Here is a 16,570-nt window from a genome sequence, read left to right as displayed (position 1 = left end):
ATCAGTACCCTATCTGCATACAGAGACTACATGCCAGAATATGGCATCAGATCCTATTATAGATGACAGATGATTATGAGCCACCATGTGGTTGCTGGGAATTGAACCCAGGTCCTCTGGAAGAGCAGCCAGTGCTCTTAACCCCTGAGCCATCTCTTGAGTCCCCAGAATAGCTTTTCAGTTGCTCTAGAATAGCAGTTTGCTACCTGTGAGGGGCTAACGACCCTTTCACAGGGGTGCCTAAGACCATCAGAAAACAGATATTTACATTGATTCATAACAGTAGCAAAATTACAGTTATGAAGTAGCAACAAGAATAATTCTATGATTGGGGGTCACCACAGCATGAGGAACTGTACTGAAGGGTCTTGTCATCAGGGAGGTTGAGACAAACAACTCTAGACTGGTTTCCATGAATGGGCATTAACTCAGTGTGCTCACTTCCCCAGCCCCATGTACGAAGGTTCCAAACGCTGCAGGTTTCCCTTCTTAAGTTTCACTGTTGTTATGGCCTGGCTGCCAGAAGCTGAGGGGAGGATGGGGGGGTGGGGGGCACTGAGTTTTGGGGCATGAAGACATGTGAAGGTTATATTGTGGTCTTGTTTGCACAACACTAAACTATACTAAAAATACGTGTAGTATACAACATCAAGGGTGATTCTGTACACTTTACATTCATTTTGTATTTTATGTAAAGGGTGATATTGGTATAGTAGTTGTACTGCAATTCAAATTATATGAGAAAAAAAATCTGTATTGTTTTAGCCATTAGTTGTACTTCAAGTTGAAACTCAAATGAAGTGAAGAAGCACTGATTATGTCAGAAGCTACATTCATAAAGTCTCACCAGCATGGCTGCCTAAATGTGAGCTGGCCAAGGACAACACACGCTAACATGGATGGGGGAAGCCAGTGAGGCCTCAGCCCTCCCTACACAGAGAACTTAACAGACAACAAGAAATGCTGAGAGCAGGAGAAACAGTCGTCCCTCCCCCAACCCCGCCCCACCCCGGGGAAGAACACACTAATTGGTTATCCAATACCAAATGGCCGGCCCTGAAAATAAACATGCAAGTAACATTATACTAAGCAGGACATGTTTAGGAATATACATGTATATACATATATGTATGGGAATTAATCAAAGGGGGAAAAGACCACCAATTTGAAAGAGAGCAAGGAGGGGTATATGGGAAGGTTTGGAAGGAGGAACAGGAAGGGAGAAATGATGTAATAATATTATAATTTCAAAAAGAAAAGAAAAAAAGCACTGTTAAACTAGCTGATAAAGGGCAATAGTCAGTATTCCATTTAATTGCACAGTCCGTACAGTCTCTAGATTCAAACCTCAAATGACAAAAGGCAGCTGCTACATAAACTGTAGTCTTGCCACACCAGAGTACAATAGTTGTAGAATCAAAATAGCATGTGCTAGACCAGTTAAAAAGGGTTTGGGTCACCGTGCAAGCACTAATCAACTTTCTGAAGAGTGAGGAAGCCAAGTTCTAGGTCCACACACTGGAGGACATGGTAATGCTGAAAACTTTCCTATAGAAAGACATCGTAGCCGGGCATTGGTGGCGCACGCCTTTAATCCCAGCACTCGGGAGGCAGAGGCAGGCGGATCTCTGTGAGTTCGAGGCCAGCCTGGGCTACCAAGTGAGCTCCAGGAAAGGCGCAAAGCTACACAGAGAAACCCTGTCTCGAAAAACCAAAAAAAAAAAAAAAGAAAGACATCGTGCTGTGGTCTCGATGGCACACTGTCTCTGTGTAACATGCTAGAAAAGGCTAAATCTGCTCCACGTGTCCGAGTTCCCCTGGAGAGAAGAATGTGAATATTAGTGGCCTACAGACCACTGTCCCCCTACCTCCTGGCTATTTTGGGTATGGAAGAGAGGACAGTGCAGGCATGCATGGATTTCTCTTATGCCTAAGCGCCTGCTGGTGATACCCAGTTATTATACTGAGCCTGGTGGTACAGCCCTCCTCCCCAGCTGGTTGGCAGGGGGCTAAAATCATGTCCAAGCACCCAGCACAAACTTTTGTTTTTCAGGAATGAATGCAACTCATCTCCTTAACATTCAACCACATGGCAGTTTGAACCCCTTTTCTCCTCCACAGGAACTTTTCTAACCATGCTCTGCTCTCCAGTCTAGTTGTGAGACCTTCAAGACTACTTTCCTGAAGCCGAGCAGTGTTAGAGCGCACCTTTAATCCCAGCTCTTGGAAGGCAGAGGAACTCTCTGTGAGTTTAAGGCCAGCCTGGTCTACAGAGTGAGTTCCAGGACAGCCAGGGTGGTTACACTAGAGAAACCCTGTCTTGAAAATCAAAACAAAAAGTTAGAAAAGACTACTTCCTGTATTAGAAATGTCTCCCTGCACCTAACGCAGACAATACTGGATAAAATCATGGAAAGATCTCTCATCTTCTTTTTAAGTTCTAACTCTGCCACCAACTGTAGGAAATGTCACAGGGCAGGGAAGTGCTATTCTGTGACCTATAGTTAACTTTCTATGTTAAGACAAAGTACTGATTCTTGAGCGTTGACCTTAGGGCAAATGCCACAAGCCCTAATTACAGGCTGCTAGGACTCTATCCTGAGGTTCCTGGAAGCAGAACACTCCCCTTTTGATGATCCAGCTCTGCCCTTCCCCGCTGTCCTGCCCAACCTGCTACACTCCAGCCACAGAGGGTGTATGTACTGTGTGGTTCAGTGAGCTGAGTCCAAAGGAGACCCTTCTCAGAGAGACCAAAGTGAACCTCTGTCCCGACCATGTCAGGTGACTTGAGAAAACGAGGGGAGTGAGTGGAGAAGGCCACAGATGGCCCAAGCTTGCTTATGGCTCTATTCTTAGTCCTTTTTGGAGAATCCAGACCAAAAAAAGATCCCCTTTAATTCATATATGTGTGTGCATAAAAATGCACAAACACACACACACACATACATATAATTTGAAGACGAATCAACAGTACTTCATAAAAAGAACCATTCATGGGCTGGGGAGATGGTTCAATGGGTAAAATAGAAGGCCCGAGTTTAGATTTCCTGAACCCATGTAAAAGTCCACTGGGGTCCACTGGGGTAGCCTTCTGTGTCTGTGACCCCAGTGCCGGCAGCTAGAGACAGGGAGATCTTGGGGAGAGGGAATGCGCGGCTTCTCGGCCGGCCAGTCTATGTGAAAAGGAGTTACAGGTTCAGTGAAAGACCTTGTCTCAAAAGCATAAGGTGGAGAAGCAATGGAGACATCTGGATGCCAACATCTGGCCCCCATACATGCCTGAAGGCACAAGCCCGCCTACACACGCATATGCACATGAACACAGACCACACAACAGGTGTGTACGCCCCCCCTTCCAGGGCGCGCGCGCACGCGCGCGCGCACACACACACACACACACACACACACACACATAGTTACCACTCATTTACATGGCATTAACTCTAGCTCCAGAACGTTTTAGGCTGCCCCACCGACTCTGACTATCCCAGTTGCCTCCATCTTTCGGTAAGTGTGAATGGTTCTGCTGTAGACACGTGTGTACAAATTCTTAAGAACCCTGCAGATGTTTGCAGCTGATTTGGGCACACGACTCGGAGTGGAGCTGCTCACTTACTACACTTCCACAGCGGGGCAAACATTTTAAGTGTCCACTGCCCATGTTTGCATGACACCCTTCATTCTTCATGCGTGTTCATTTGTCTCTTCCCTCCTCAGCCTTTCACAAAAGCCTGTCCTCCCCACCGACCCGCCTCCCTCCGGACCTTTTCCCCTGGAGTACATGGTGAGAGATGCTGCACCTTGAGTGACTTCAGTCTCTGCCAGCCCGAGCTTCCTGCCATGCCTTTTCCACCAGGATTAGGACAGTGCGGGGAGGAGCCACCTCATTGGGGTCAGTAGAGCACATGGCCAGTACAGCCATTCATTAACCCCATAAACCACCCTCCCAGTGACCGCCGCACCTCCTATCGCATCGACAGCCTCTTTAAACTCCACATTGCAGCTGACGGCCTGAAGCAGTGGGAAGCCGCTCTGTGCAGAGGCCCCGCCCGCACATCTGGGGTGGGCGTTGGACCATTCACCTCTAGCCTTGCCTCCTCCCGCCCCGGGCGGGCGGGTCAGGGGCGGCGACGCCCAGCGAGGGTGAGGCTCGCCCTCCCGGGGTTACTCTAGGTCAGCACCGCCCCCGGGGTTACTCGCGTTCACTCGGCCCACAGCGCCTGACCCGGCGCAGCCAATCAGCAGCCGCGCCCACTACAATCAGGAAGCGCCGTCCCGCCTGCCCGGCTCCACGGGTGCGCGCGCGCTCTGCGATCTGGATCTGTTGGAGAGCTTCGCAAAGGTGTCCCACCTAGGGCGCTGGGCTCCTTCTCTGCAGGGGTGAAAGCCAGAGAACTCGTGGGCTCTGATCCACAGCTGCCTTCTAGGTAGCTTCGCAGTGCAGGTAGTAGGCAGGATGCATTCGTACATATTTGCATAGCGCAGGCGCAGGTTTAAAAGGGAGCCAAGCTCATAAGTCAAAACAGACTAAAGACCAGGTCGTGGAGGAGGAGAGAGCAGACCAGGAAAGCACAGCATCTCAGTGTTCAGAATCCGGGCGGATGTCACTGGGGATGAAGGAGCGGAGAGTGGAGGGTAGGAGGCGAGAGGCTGAGACTACCTGCCTGAAAAACCCATAGTTTTTTTTTTTTTTTTTTTTCCTCGCTGTTTCTTACAAAAAAGGAGTAGTGTGGAATTGGAGAGAAGGGCCTCGGAGAGGAGTTTGGGAGCAGAGTCAATAGCACCCCGTTGCAGAGAAGTGGGACATGATGGGCTTTTGTAACTGACGGCAAAGACGGCGCTCACCCCAGTTGAAATTGGTGTCTGGAAAAAAAAAAAATTGGCCGGGCGGTGGTGGTGCACGCCTTTAATCCCAGCACTCGGGAGGCAGAGGCAGGCGGATCTCTGTGAGTTCGAGGCCAGCCTGGACTACCAAGTGAGTTCCAAGAAAAGGCGCAAAGCTACACAGAGAAACTCTGTCTCAAAAAAAAAAAAAAAAAAAAAAAAAAAAATTGGAAAGGGAATAGGGATTCAGTTTCTGACGTGGGAGTTTTGAGTTGCAAGAAAATTGACATGCGTGTGGAAATGCTACCCAGGAGGCTCCGGAAATCAGGATATGAGATCTGAAAGGGAAGTAGAAGAGATCTAGAGAGGTTGTAGCAAAGCTAGGGAGACAATAGATGCCGGTCCGTGGTCCCGCACACCTTTAATCCCAGCACTCGGGAGGCAGAGGCAGATGGAGCTCTGTGAGTTCAAGGCCAGCCTGGTACAAAGTGAGTTGCAGGACAGCCAGGGCTGTTACACAGAGAAACTTTGTCTCCAGAAACCAAAAATTAAAACAATTATTCCATGACAGTGTGTTGGAGAATGGTAACCCAACATGTACAGAGCACAGAATAACAACAGAAAAAAGAGGCAGGAAGACACCAAACCCCTCCCAGTCAAAACCAAGCAAGCCACAAAACAACAAGCTAACCACACAAAGCTACAATGGTATCATGGAATTGGAAATTAATTCCACCAAGTAACAGCAAGAAAAGGTCTGGTAATTTTTTTTTATTTTTGCCTCAATTTTTTTTTTCCTAAATAAGTTAACATTTGCAGAAATACTATGCAGTCATTAAAATAAAATGTTAGGATTTGTGGTGCGGCTCACTTAGTGGTTGTCTTCAGCATATGTAAGGCCCTGGGTTCAAATCCTAGCAACAACCATCTCCCCATGGGGGTGTAAAATCATATTAATTGCCCTTTTTTGTTCTTGTTTTTGTTTTTCGAGACAGGGTTTCTCTGTGTAGCTTTGCACCTTTCCTGGAACTCACTCTGTAGACCAGGCTGGCCTCGAACTCACAGAGATCCGCCTGTGAGTTCTGCCTGTGAGTGCTGGGATTAAAGGCGTGCACCACCACCGCAGGCTAATTGCCATTTTTCAAATTGCTTAGTGATGACTTGGAGATAGCCTGGAGTTAGAATTCCTGGAACATGTAAAGGTGGGCCCCAGCAGGTCTGGAATCCTAGTGCATCCCTAGCAGGAGGTGGGGGAGGGGCAGGGACAAAGACCCGGATGTCTCCTAAGCTTCTAGGCTGTTCACTTCCGCTCTAGTTGTCAGTGGGACCTGGGAGCATGGAGGGGATAAATGAGGCAGAATAAAGTCCCATGCAATAGCCAACTATTACAATTTATACTCTGAGGGGTAAGAGGAGTCACATGAGTGAAGTGTCCAATCACAAGGATGAGCCACACGTGACAAAAAACACGCTTTTCCACAGAGACATACACACAAATAACAATAGCCAAGTGTGGTGAATAAAGTGAACTCACTCCTATCAGATACACCTGGGAGGGGCATGAATGCACGATCCAAGAACAATTCTGTGCCTGTGAAGAAACTGAAGTCACCCCCACTGAAACACAAACACCCACCGAAACACCCACCCCACTTCCATACTCCCCTACACCCCCCCACACCCCCACTTCCATACTCTCCCCCCACACATACCCACAAACACCCTCACTTCCATACTCTCCCCCCCACACCCCCAACACCCAAACACCCACCCCCACTTCCATACTCTCCCCCACCACCACACACCCCCACTTCCATACTCCCCCCCACACACCCACACACACAAACATCCTCCCACTTTCACCCACCCCCTCACCCACGCTCACCCCTGCTCCTACACATACACATGTCCCATACGCAAACACAAAGCTCAGTCAGTGTATCATGAGAGAAATTCCAATTAAATAGTATCATGGGACTGGTGAGATAGTCCCTACCTGCTGAGCTTAACGGCCTGAGTTCCATCCCTGGGACCCACGTGGCAAGAGGAAAAAACCAACTACCAAGTTGTCCTCTGACAGCCCTATGTGTCTTATGGTCTGGGCACACCTGCACACACACACCTGCACATACACACACACACACACACACACACACACACACACACACACACACACGCACGCACACGTGGAGGGAGGGGGAGAGAAAAAAGAATAGCGTGTGAAAATAGTTTAAAGGGGACAAGATTCAGTTTGGCTCATGACTTCCATACATTTCAGTCCGTATATGTGGGGACGACATGGCGGCCAGAAAACAGGGAAGGCCTGCTCCAGCTGGTCCCCTCCTCCTCCCCATTGTTATCTCACCTGAACTCCCAGCCCCACTGTCCAGATTCTGCGTGGATCTTCCCCTTTGTGAGTGGCCCGGGAAATGCCATCACAGACCCACTCCCAGTGGGCTTTCCTAACCCCATAGGTACTCTCCACCTGGTCAAGCTGGCTGTCAAGACGAACATCACACGCGCTGTGTGTGCAGCCACCCCACTGAAAAATGTAGCGTGTGGGAGCTAAAGGTCACGGAGGGAACTTTTAGGGTACCCCATGTCTTGTTTGGGGTGTTGGTTATGCAACTGTATACACTGACCCTAAATCTTCAAAATTATAATGCAGCTGTTGATGGTGCCTAGTTCTATGGCAATTCGGTGCCCACAGAGGGCATGGTATCTGGAACCTAAGGTGACGAAGGACCCCTGTACGGAAACCGGAGTGCAGCCTGGCACCAGGCTGACGATATTCTAAAGAGATTCCGCTTCCCTCCCATCGGCTGTCAGCACTTTGAAACAAGGTCCGCCAAGGAATTGGAATTTCCCCAGGCATCTCCTGGTACCAGCAAGAAGAGGAACTTGACTCCAGGGAAGAGATTTTCCACTTGTCAGACCCCCTGGAGGACAGACATGAGCTGAGATAAAGGTAAGTCGTGGTAGGTGGAACCACACCTTGGCGGGGGAGGGAGGTTGCCTATTTATGCATACTTCATACCTTTTCTTGTTTTTTTTTTTGGGGGGGGGGTTGTTTTTGTTTTTGTTTTTGTTTTTTGAGACAGGGTTTATTTGTAATAACAGCCCTAGCTGTCCTGAAACTTGCTTTGTTGTTGAGGTTGGCCTTGAACTCACAGAGATCCTCCTGCCTTTGCCTCCCTAGTGCTGGGGTAGTGGTATGCACACCACCACTTCCCTGCGTCATATCTTCTATTTAAACCTAAACTGCATGTTAAGACCTGGAGATGGACTAGTTGGGAGCAGGGGACATGAGGTATGGCAGTGGGTCATTGGACCTCTTGGTTCCTCTTCCCAATGCATCCAGATTGAATAGATCTCCTTTCTCTACTTATCTCTCTCACTGGTCCATTCGGCTGGCCTATTGAGGATGGTAGCCCAGCTTACCTTGTTAGGGCTGCCAAGGCCCTGCCTCTGACCCTGACAACTCCAGTTACAAAGTCTAACCCTCCAAAACAAAACTACACCCGTAATCAAGAAGCTGCAGGGGTCTAGAGCAGTGCTTCCCAACCTTCCTAACGCTGAAAATACAGTTCTTCATGTTGTGCCGACCCCCAACCATCAAATTATTTTTGTAGCTACTTTATAACTATAATTTTGCTACCGTTATGGATCATAATGTAAATATTTTTGGAGATAGAGGTTTGCCGAAGGGGTCATGACCCACATATTGAGAACTGCTGATCTAGATTTTTTAAAAAAAGAAGTAGGTGAATAGGCTAAATCATTTTAGACTGCAAAAGGAACCATCTGTTTGTGAGGAGACTTGTCCACTGATTTAGAACATTCCAGAGAGGAGAATGCATCTTTCCTCCAGCTGTACCATCAGGAATGACTATCAGGCTATGGGAACAATGGCAGCAGAGACAAGTGGATCTCTGTGAGTCAAGGCCATCTTGATCTTACACTTCCCAAGGGCTGGAATTATAGTCGCCATCAACCTGACCATATGACTAATTTTATTTTCTGTGCTATGTTTAGAGCCCAGGCTCTACCTCTCTGTGCTAGATCACAGCCTGTGATTATTTGATTTTAATGTAAGTTCTCATTATACTTCATATCTGTGTCACTGGTAGAACCATATTAAGGCACCCTGTGCACATGTATAATTAGACAGAAGTCAGTACAACCTAGTTTTAAGTATTAAATCCAGTGCTTAGTGGTGCATGCTTTGGGAGAGCCATTTTATACACTCTGGGCCCCGAGAGCACCGAAGTACTTTCAGGGGATTCAGGAAGCCAAAATAACTAAAATTCATTGCTGAATCCTAAAAAATAAAATAAAATCTCATTGTGTAGCACTGGCTGGTCTGGAACTCATGACCTCTGAGCCATTTCCCCAGGTTTTGCCTCTGTTTTTGTTTGTTTTTGAGACAGGGACTCATGTAGCTCAGGCTACATGAACTCATGATCCTTCTGCCTCTACTTCCAAAGCACCATGATTACAGCCATGGCCACCGTGACCCATTTTCTCTGTATTTCTAAGTGATGTGCTTATATGGCCAGTTATTGATTTTTAGATGTTATATACATTATTTTATTCACATCTAACTACCACAAACTAGGCTTTTTTTTCTCTTTTCTTCTTTCCTTGCTGAACCCAGAGCTTTGTGTGTGCTACATAAGTCCTCTGCCACATTGCCCATCTTCTCTTTTTCTTTTTATTATTAGTTATTTATGTGTCTGGGTGTTTTGCCCACATGTATGTCTGTGTACCATGTGCACTCAGTGCCCACGGAGGCCAGAGAAGGGTGCCGGATCCCCTGGAACTGGAGTTACAGGTGGTTGTCAGCCAGATGGGTGCTGGGAACCTACCCTGGGTCCTCTGGAAGAGCAGCCAGTGAGCCATCTCCTCCGTCCCGATCATCCTTTCTTTTGTACCATTACTATGGTAAATTATTATGATTTGATACCTGCAAGGCTCACTTTCTCCTCCCTCCCAATACAGTCATGCTTTGGCTGTGTCCATAGTCGGTGTTGGTTTAACCCCGTGTAAATATTGTTCACACTGGAGTCATGCAATAGCCCCGTGATTCCTCTCTTACAAAACCTTTACTTCCTTTGGCTGTAGTAACAGTATGTTTTCTGTTTGTGTTTGCTTTTTTCCTTTCGGGTTCTCTCTCTATATTTAACAATAATTCAACCCAACCTCTCCATCAGTAGTCAGCATCTCTTCATAACACATCTGGTCACATCAGGAACTCTGTCAATCTCAGCGTCCTCAAGTAGTCCCTACTCTGGCCTTCTCTGCTCTGATTTACCCAGGTACCCTCCGTCCGCCTTCTCTTTTGTATCACGGGCTTCTTCCCTGGGTCTTTATGTTCCTTTTTCTTGCATACTCTGGAGCAAGCTTTATTAAGAAGTGTGCATTCTCTATTAATCTCTTAGAAATAAAGTGGGTTTTTTTTTGGGGGGGGTGGGTTTCAAGACAGGGTTTCTCTGTAGTTTTGGTGCCTATCCTGGATCTCACTCTGTAGACCAGGCTGGCCTTGAACTATAGAGTGTTTTTTTAAAGACATTCTCTAGATCTTCAGTTTTCCCAAAGTTTATGATGTCATGCCTTGTTTTAAAACAGTTCCCATTATCAAGAGGAGTTGTTAGAGCTTTGTGCCGAGAAATGTTCCTTCTTTGGCTAGGGAGATTGCCCAGCAGGTAAAGGCACCAGCCACACAGGCCTGATGACCTAAGTTTGATCCCTGAAACCCAGGCAAAAGACCAGATGTGGCAACACACATCTGTAATCCAGGCACTCCAACCATGAAATGGAAGGCTGAGACCAGAGAATTGCCTGGAAGCTTGTAGGCCAGCTTACCTGGGGTAGGAGGCAAAGCAGCAGAAATAGGGGAGACTCTGTCTCAACAAGGAAGAAGGTAAGAACCAAGTCCCCAAAGTTACCCTGTTATCCTCTGACCTCTACCATGCATTGTGGCATGCATGTTCACATACGCATGCATGTACACACGCGCATGCGTGCACCCACACACACACACACACACACACAATCAATCAATCAATCAATTAAAAAAATGATTGAACAGTGGTGGCACATGTCTTTAATTCCAGCACTCGGGAGGCAGAGGCAGGTGAATCTCTGTGAGTTCGAGCCCAGCCTGGTCTACAGAGTGAATTCCAGGACAGGCACCAAAGCTACACAGAGAAACCCTGTCTCAAAAGAACCAATAATAATAATAATAATAATGATAATGATAATTGAGAAGGGAAAATGCAGGGTTGGGGATTTAGCTCAGTGGGCCCTGGGTTCGGGCCTCAGCTAGGGGCTGGGGATGGGGTGCATGTTCTTCACCCTTAGGGAGTATTTTGTGATTCATTCAGTGATGATCTCCTTCATCCACTCCTGTCTTTGCTTCTCTCTTCTGAGTCTTTAGTATTGAAATGGATTCCCTCCATTTTTAAAAGATTTATTTATTTATTTATGTATTTATGTATTTTATGTATATGAGTGCTCCGTCTGCATGTATGTGTACACGACAGGAAAGGGCATCAGATCCCATTGCAGATGGTTGTGAGACACCATGTGGTTGCTGGGAATCGAACTCAGGACCTCTGGGAGAGTAGTTAGTGTTCTTAACTGCTGAGCCATCTCTCCAGCCTTTCTCCCTGGTTTGGTTTGATTTTTGTTTTTTTAACTTCCAGTGCTGGAAAGACAGTTCAGCAGTTAAGAGCACATGTTGCTCCCAACTCACTCGTACAGGAGCAGGGAGGCAAATTCTGGCCCCGGGTTTTGTGAGATGCACATGCTTCCCCCCCCCCCCCCCCCCCCCGCCGCCTCGCCCCCCCCCCCCCCCACACACACACCTTTTTCCAGACAGGGTTTCTCTGTGTAACAATTCTGGCTGTCCTAGAACTCACTCTGTAGACCAGGCTGACCTTGAACTCACAGAGATTCATCTGCCTCTGCCTCCTGAGTGCTGGGATTAAAGGCGTGCACCACCACTGCCCGGCTGCATATGCCTACTCTTTTTTATTTGTACATATGAATTTTTTCACATTTTTTTCATTTTTTATTTTTCTATCATCAGCTTGATACAATACAAATTCTTATCCTAATAGTGAAATGTTTCATTGAGGCTTGCCCAGTAATTGAGTAAAACCAAAACTTATTATAAGCCACAATCATCCTATGGTCTCCCCTGCTATATAGCCTCCATAGTTCTGTAGGTTGTAGTCTGATTGTTCTTTATTTTATATCTAGTATCCACTTGTGAGTGAGTACATACCATGTTTATCTTTCTGAGTCTGGGTTACCTCACTCAGGATGATTTTTTTTATATTTGATTTTTTAATTTATATTACAAATGAAGATTTATTCCAGGCAATGTATATAATAATTTAACACTTTTTTTTGTTTTGTTTTTTGTTTTTTTTTCGAGACAGGGTTTCTCTGTGTAGATTTGTGCCTTTCCTGGAACTTGCTTTGGAGACAAGGCTGGCCTCGAACTCACAGAGATCCGCTTGCCTCTGCCTCCCGAGTGCTGGGATTAAAGGCATGTGCCACCACCGCCCAGCCAATTGTAAGCTTTCTTTTGTGATACTAACAAAGACCAGAGCTTATATACCTGCTTTTTGTGGGGTTTTTTTTGTGTGTGTGTTTTTAATTTTTTTTTTCTGTTTTGTTTTTGATATTTTCTAGTTCCATCCATTTGCCTGCAAATTTCATGCTGTCATTGTTTTTCTCTGCTGAGTAGTACTCATTGTGTATATGTGCCACATTTTCTTAATCCACTCTTCAGTTGACAGGCGTCTAGGTGGTTTCCAGGTTCTGGCTACGAATAGTGCTCCTGAGTGCTGGGATTAAAGACATGCACCACCACTGCCCTGCTGCATTTGCCCACTCTTAACTCCAAGTCTACACAGAGTTGTATTCCCATAGCATTGTGTAGAGATCCGCCCAATGTCATCATCTATATGGACAATAATTGAAAGCTATGGAAACGTCAGTGGAAACCTCTCCAGACTGGCTTGTCCATGCCCTATATAATGCCCCCATCCCTCCCAGGTTCAAGGTTAGCATGGGATAGACACAAAGACATGCCAGAGTCTCTGTTGTCCCCGAGTCACCAGGTCACCTGGACACAAGTGTACAAGCTGGGTTTGAAACCAACATCTCCTGGCAGGTGGACATGCAGAGCCCCTCAGAGTGATGCTCCTTCCCTGAGGAGAAGCAGAGGCCAGGATCTGCATTCCTGCAAGAATGCTTTGACCTCCTTCAGGAGGAAATTTCATTTGCATCTAGTTTAGGCCAGGGTGTGCAACAGGAAGAAGAGGTCCCTATGAGTGCATTTGCATAACACCCACAGTGTTTCTTCCTCCTTCCCAGAGTTCACAGAACATTCCTTTACAACCCTGGACTTAGTTTCCAGGAGAGTCAGAGGAAACAGGCAGGAGTTGGCCTTTCTCTCTCAGGATGAGGACAGAGTTGAAGGTGAGGCAGACACTTTGCTGACCACTGGACCGAGGGAGAGAGAGAAGTTCCTCAGGACACTGTGGAATGCCGAGGATGAGGGTCCCTTCAGCTGGTGCAGTTCTGAGCCCGCGTGGGGACAGGCTGGTGCTGGGCAGGGCCAGAAGGGCAGCAGGAGCAGGGCTGAGGGAGTTGCCTCCCCCACAGTCCCCGTGAGATCCGAGTTTCTGTCAGAGACTTTGTGTTCACTGCACTCTGCTCTCCTGCTGCTGTGAGGAAAGAGACCCCGGAGCCCAGCCCTGTCAGCCCCCCTCACCCTAGCTAACCCTCTGAGGCGTTCCTTCAGTTATCTTTGGCCGTGGGTGTCCCTAGTCTCTTTCTCCCCAGCCTGGTATTAAATGAGTCACTAAGAATGTTGGTCCATCCTCTTCCTCAGCCTGTGAAGCTCACACTTGTCTGCAGCCAGAGAGAACAGCTTTGAAAAGAGGCTGTGTGATCATCATGTAGGCTGCCCATCATCACGTAGACTACACATTATCACATAGGCTGCCCATCATCACATAGACTACACATCATCACATAGGCTGCCCATCATCACGTAGGCTGCACTCACGGGGCAGAGACCAGCATTTGATGGATGGGTTGGTACTCCTTTATGTGGCACATTGCTTTATGTCACAATAACATATTGCTTTTTATTAATAAATGGCCCTGCTAATTCTGCTTTTTGAATATTGAAATTGTCTTTTAAAAAGAAGTATTCTCAAAAGCTAAGAAGGTTGTTTATTTAAACATACTGCATGTCACAATTTCTTGGTTTTGGTTACTGTGTCCTTGCCTCATCTGTAGAGTCTTCTGGATTCTGCCTGTTCTAAATTAGGCCTCGGATTTATAACAATAAAAGTATTGAGGTGACCTTTAAAAACAAAAAACAAAAAGAAAGAGGCTGTGTGATAGGAGCTAACATAAGCCCAAGTTAGAATAATGTGTCCAGTGAGACCTCAGCCAGATCCATGTGTCAAAGGGGCTTTCTTTCTTTCTCTTTAAGTGTTGAAATTCTAGAATCTGGGCCTGAGCGATGGTAAAAGTCTCCTGCCTCCACACCCAGTGTCCTGAGTCCCATCTGTAACATGCCTTCCTCTCTAAACACTCACAAAATATGTAAATAAAAATGAAAAAAAAAAAAAGAAAAATAAATCCTAGAGACTCTTTCAACCAGAAGGATCTTTTGTCTTATGACTGCCTCTCAGTCTTGCTCCCAGTGAGGCCTGGCCCCCAAATTTCCCTTTTATATGAAGTAGTCTCTGGGGCCCAATTCCTTCTGCGTTGCTTCTCTGTAATCAGAGAGGCTAGGACTGTGAGGACTTGGGGTGCTGAGGAACGCCCTCTGGGATCTGTAGGTTTTGTTTTCTTCACAGTGGGCTCCTTTCATGCTGTTGTCCATGAATAAAATGCTTTCACGTGACATTTTGTACTTTTCTGTCTGTATTTAGCTTTTTCAAATAGCCACTTCCTTTGCCCCAAGAAGCTGCTGTCCCATGTGGTTATCTATACAAAAAGAGGCAGCTCCTGAGCTCACAGGAGGGCTGGAGGTTGGACCCTCTTGACAATGAGGTAACAAACAGAAGTGCTGGACCTCTGGGTGCCCAACTTAGTCAGTTTCTTTCCTAAAGAGCTCCTTTACTTCCCAAGACAAAAGAAACCCTGTTGTTTGCTTTTTACACTTTTGGGGGGCCCACCACCCAGCTACCAAATAAATCACACGCAGAGGCTTATTAATTATGAATGCCCAGCCTTAGCTTGGCTTGTTTCTTACCAGCTGTCCTTAAATTATCCCGTCTGTCTTTTGCCTCTAGTCTTTTCCCTTTCTCTATTTCTGTCTGCCTTTCTTTCTTACTCCATTGCTGGTTGTGTAGCTGGGTGGCTGGCCTCTGATGTCCTCCTTCTCTTGCTCCTTCCTCTTCCCAAATTTCTCCTATTTAGTCTCTCTGCCTGCTGGCCCCACCTATCCTTTCTCCTGCCTCACTATTGGCCGCTCAGCTCTTTATTAGACCATCAGGTGTTTTATACAGGCACAGTAACACAGCCTCACAGAGTTAAACAAATGCAACATAAACAAAAGTAACACCCCTTAAAATATTATTCCCTAACAAAACCCCACCTCCACCTCCACACCACTCCCTCCCCAGTGAACAAATGTCTGTGTACCCTGCAAAGAAGGGACAAGGTCCCAGCGCTGGAGAGATAAGTAGCAGAGCAGAAAGGGCATGTGTTTAAGGCTAGCCTGGGCTAAGTAGTATAATCTTGTGAAAGAGAAGGACGAAGGAAGGGAATGAAAGGAGGAGGGAGGGAGGGAGGGAAGGAAGGAAGGAAGGAGGGAGGGAGGGAGGGAAGGAAGGAAGGAAAGGAGGAGGGAGGGAGGGGAGGAGGAGGGAGGGAAGGAAGGAAGGAAAGGGGGAGGGAGGGAAGGAGACAGAGGAAAGTGGTTTCACATTCACTTTTTAGAAAAACACAAACTTTGGCCGACTTGAAAATACAAGCCACCAGTAAACTGTACCCACTTCTTGGATTTCTGTTGAGAAAGGTGAGTCAAGTCATCACATAGAAAAGCAGTGAGGGTCAGTCTGCACAGAGCTGAGTTAGTGGTGATCATCTTGAAACTGGGATAGGCGTGTGCCACTCAAGCCAGGTCAGGTTTCTCCAGTCATGACCTTTGGCCCTAGCATGACTGCATGGTATATGCTGGTTGGTCTGAAAGTTGAATTAACCCTGTGCCAACTGAGCTTTTGAAATGTTTCCCAGCAATTTATAATAATGTGTTGAAAGGCAAAGCCAGGCCCAAGGGCCTTTTGAACTTGGCTTGCCTAATTCCTGCTCTTAGCATAACAAGGTGGGAAACACATCAAAGTGGATTTTCAACAAGCTCACCTGCCATTTCCTCTGTACCGCCTCAGCCAGGGAACAAAAGAAAGCTTACATAAACAGCTAACAGACTGTTACATAAAGTAAAATAAACATGCATCCTCTCCTCTTCTTTTGACATTTTATGTATCCCTAAACTTGAAGGCTGTGTATGGATTCTGACTTCTCAAACTGATCAGCATTCCACAGTAGAAGGTATGGATGGGCAGAGCTGATCCCGGCTCTGGGCTCCACTGGCTCCTCTTCTACTCCAGCGCTGTCCTTGGTGGCAGAGTTCTTGGATGCCTTTCTGAGAAGGCTGTAGTTCTCATGTTCCCATCATATGTCCTCAAAACAGTCACCTTCTGTG

General features: G+C 46.9%; 1 long non-coding RNA gene across 1 annotated transcript; it reads left to right on the top strand.

The window, feature by feature from the left end:
• Positions 1-5,044: 5,044 nt before the first annotated feature.
• Positions 5,045-15,644, top strand: LOC121823984 (uncharacterized). Its single transcript, XR_013048365.1, has 3 exons — positions 5,045-5,579; positions 7,493-10,142; positions 12,273-15,644. It is a non-coding gene; the product is annotated as an uncharacterized LOC121823984 (long non-coding RNA).
• The last annotated feature ends 926 nt before the right edge of the window (positions 15,645-16,570 follow it).

The sequence above is a fragment of the Peromyscus maniculatus genome, chromosome 1, assembly GCF_049852395.1.
Source record: "Peromyscus maniculatus bairdii isolate BWxNUB_F1_BW_parent chromosome 1, HU_Pman_BW_mat_3.1, whole genome shotgun sequence".
Lineage (NCBI taxonomy): Eukaryota > Metazoa > Chordata > Mammalia > Rodentia > Cricetidae > Peromyscus > Peromyscus maniculatus.
The sequence above is the reverse complement of the archived record's forward strand: the minus strand, read 5'-3'. Positions and strand labels throughout refer to the sequence as shown.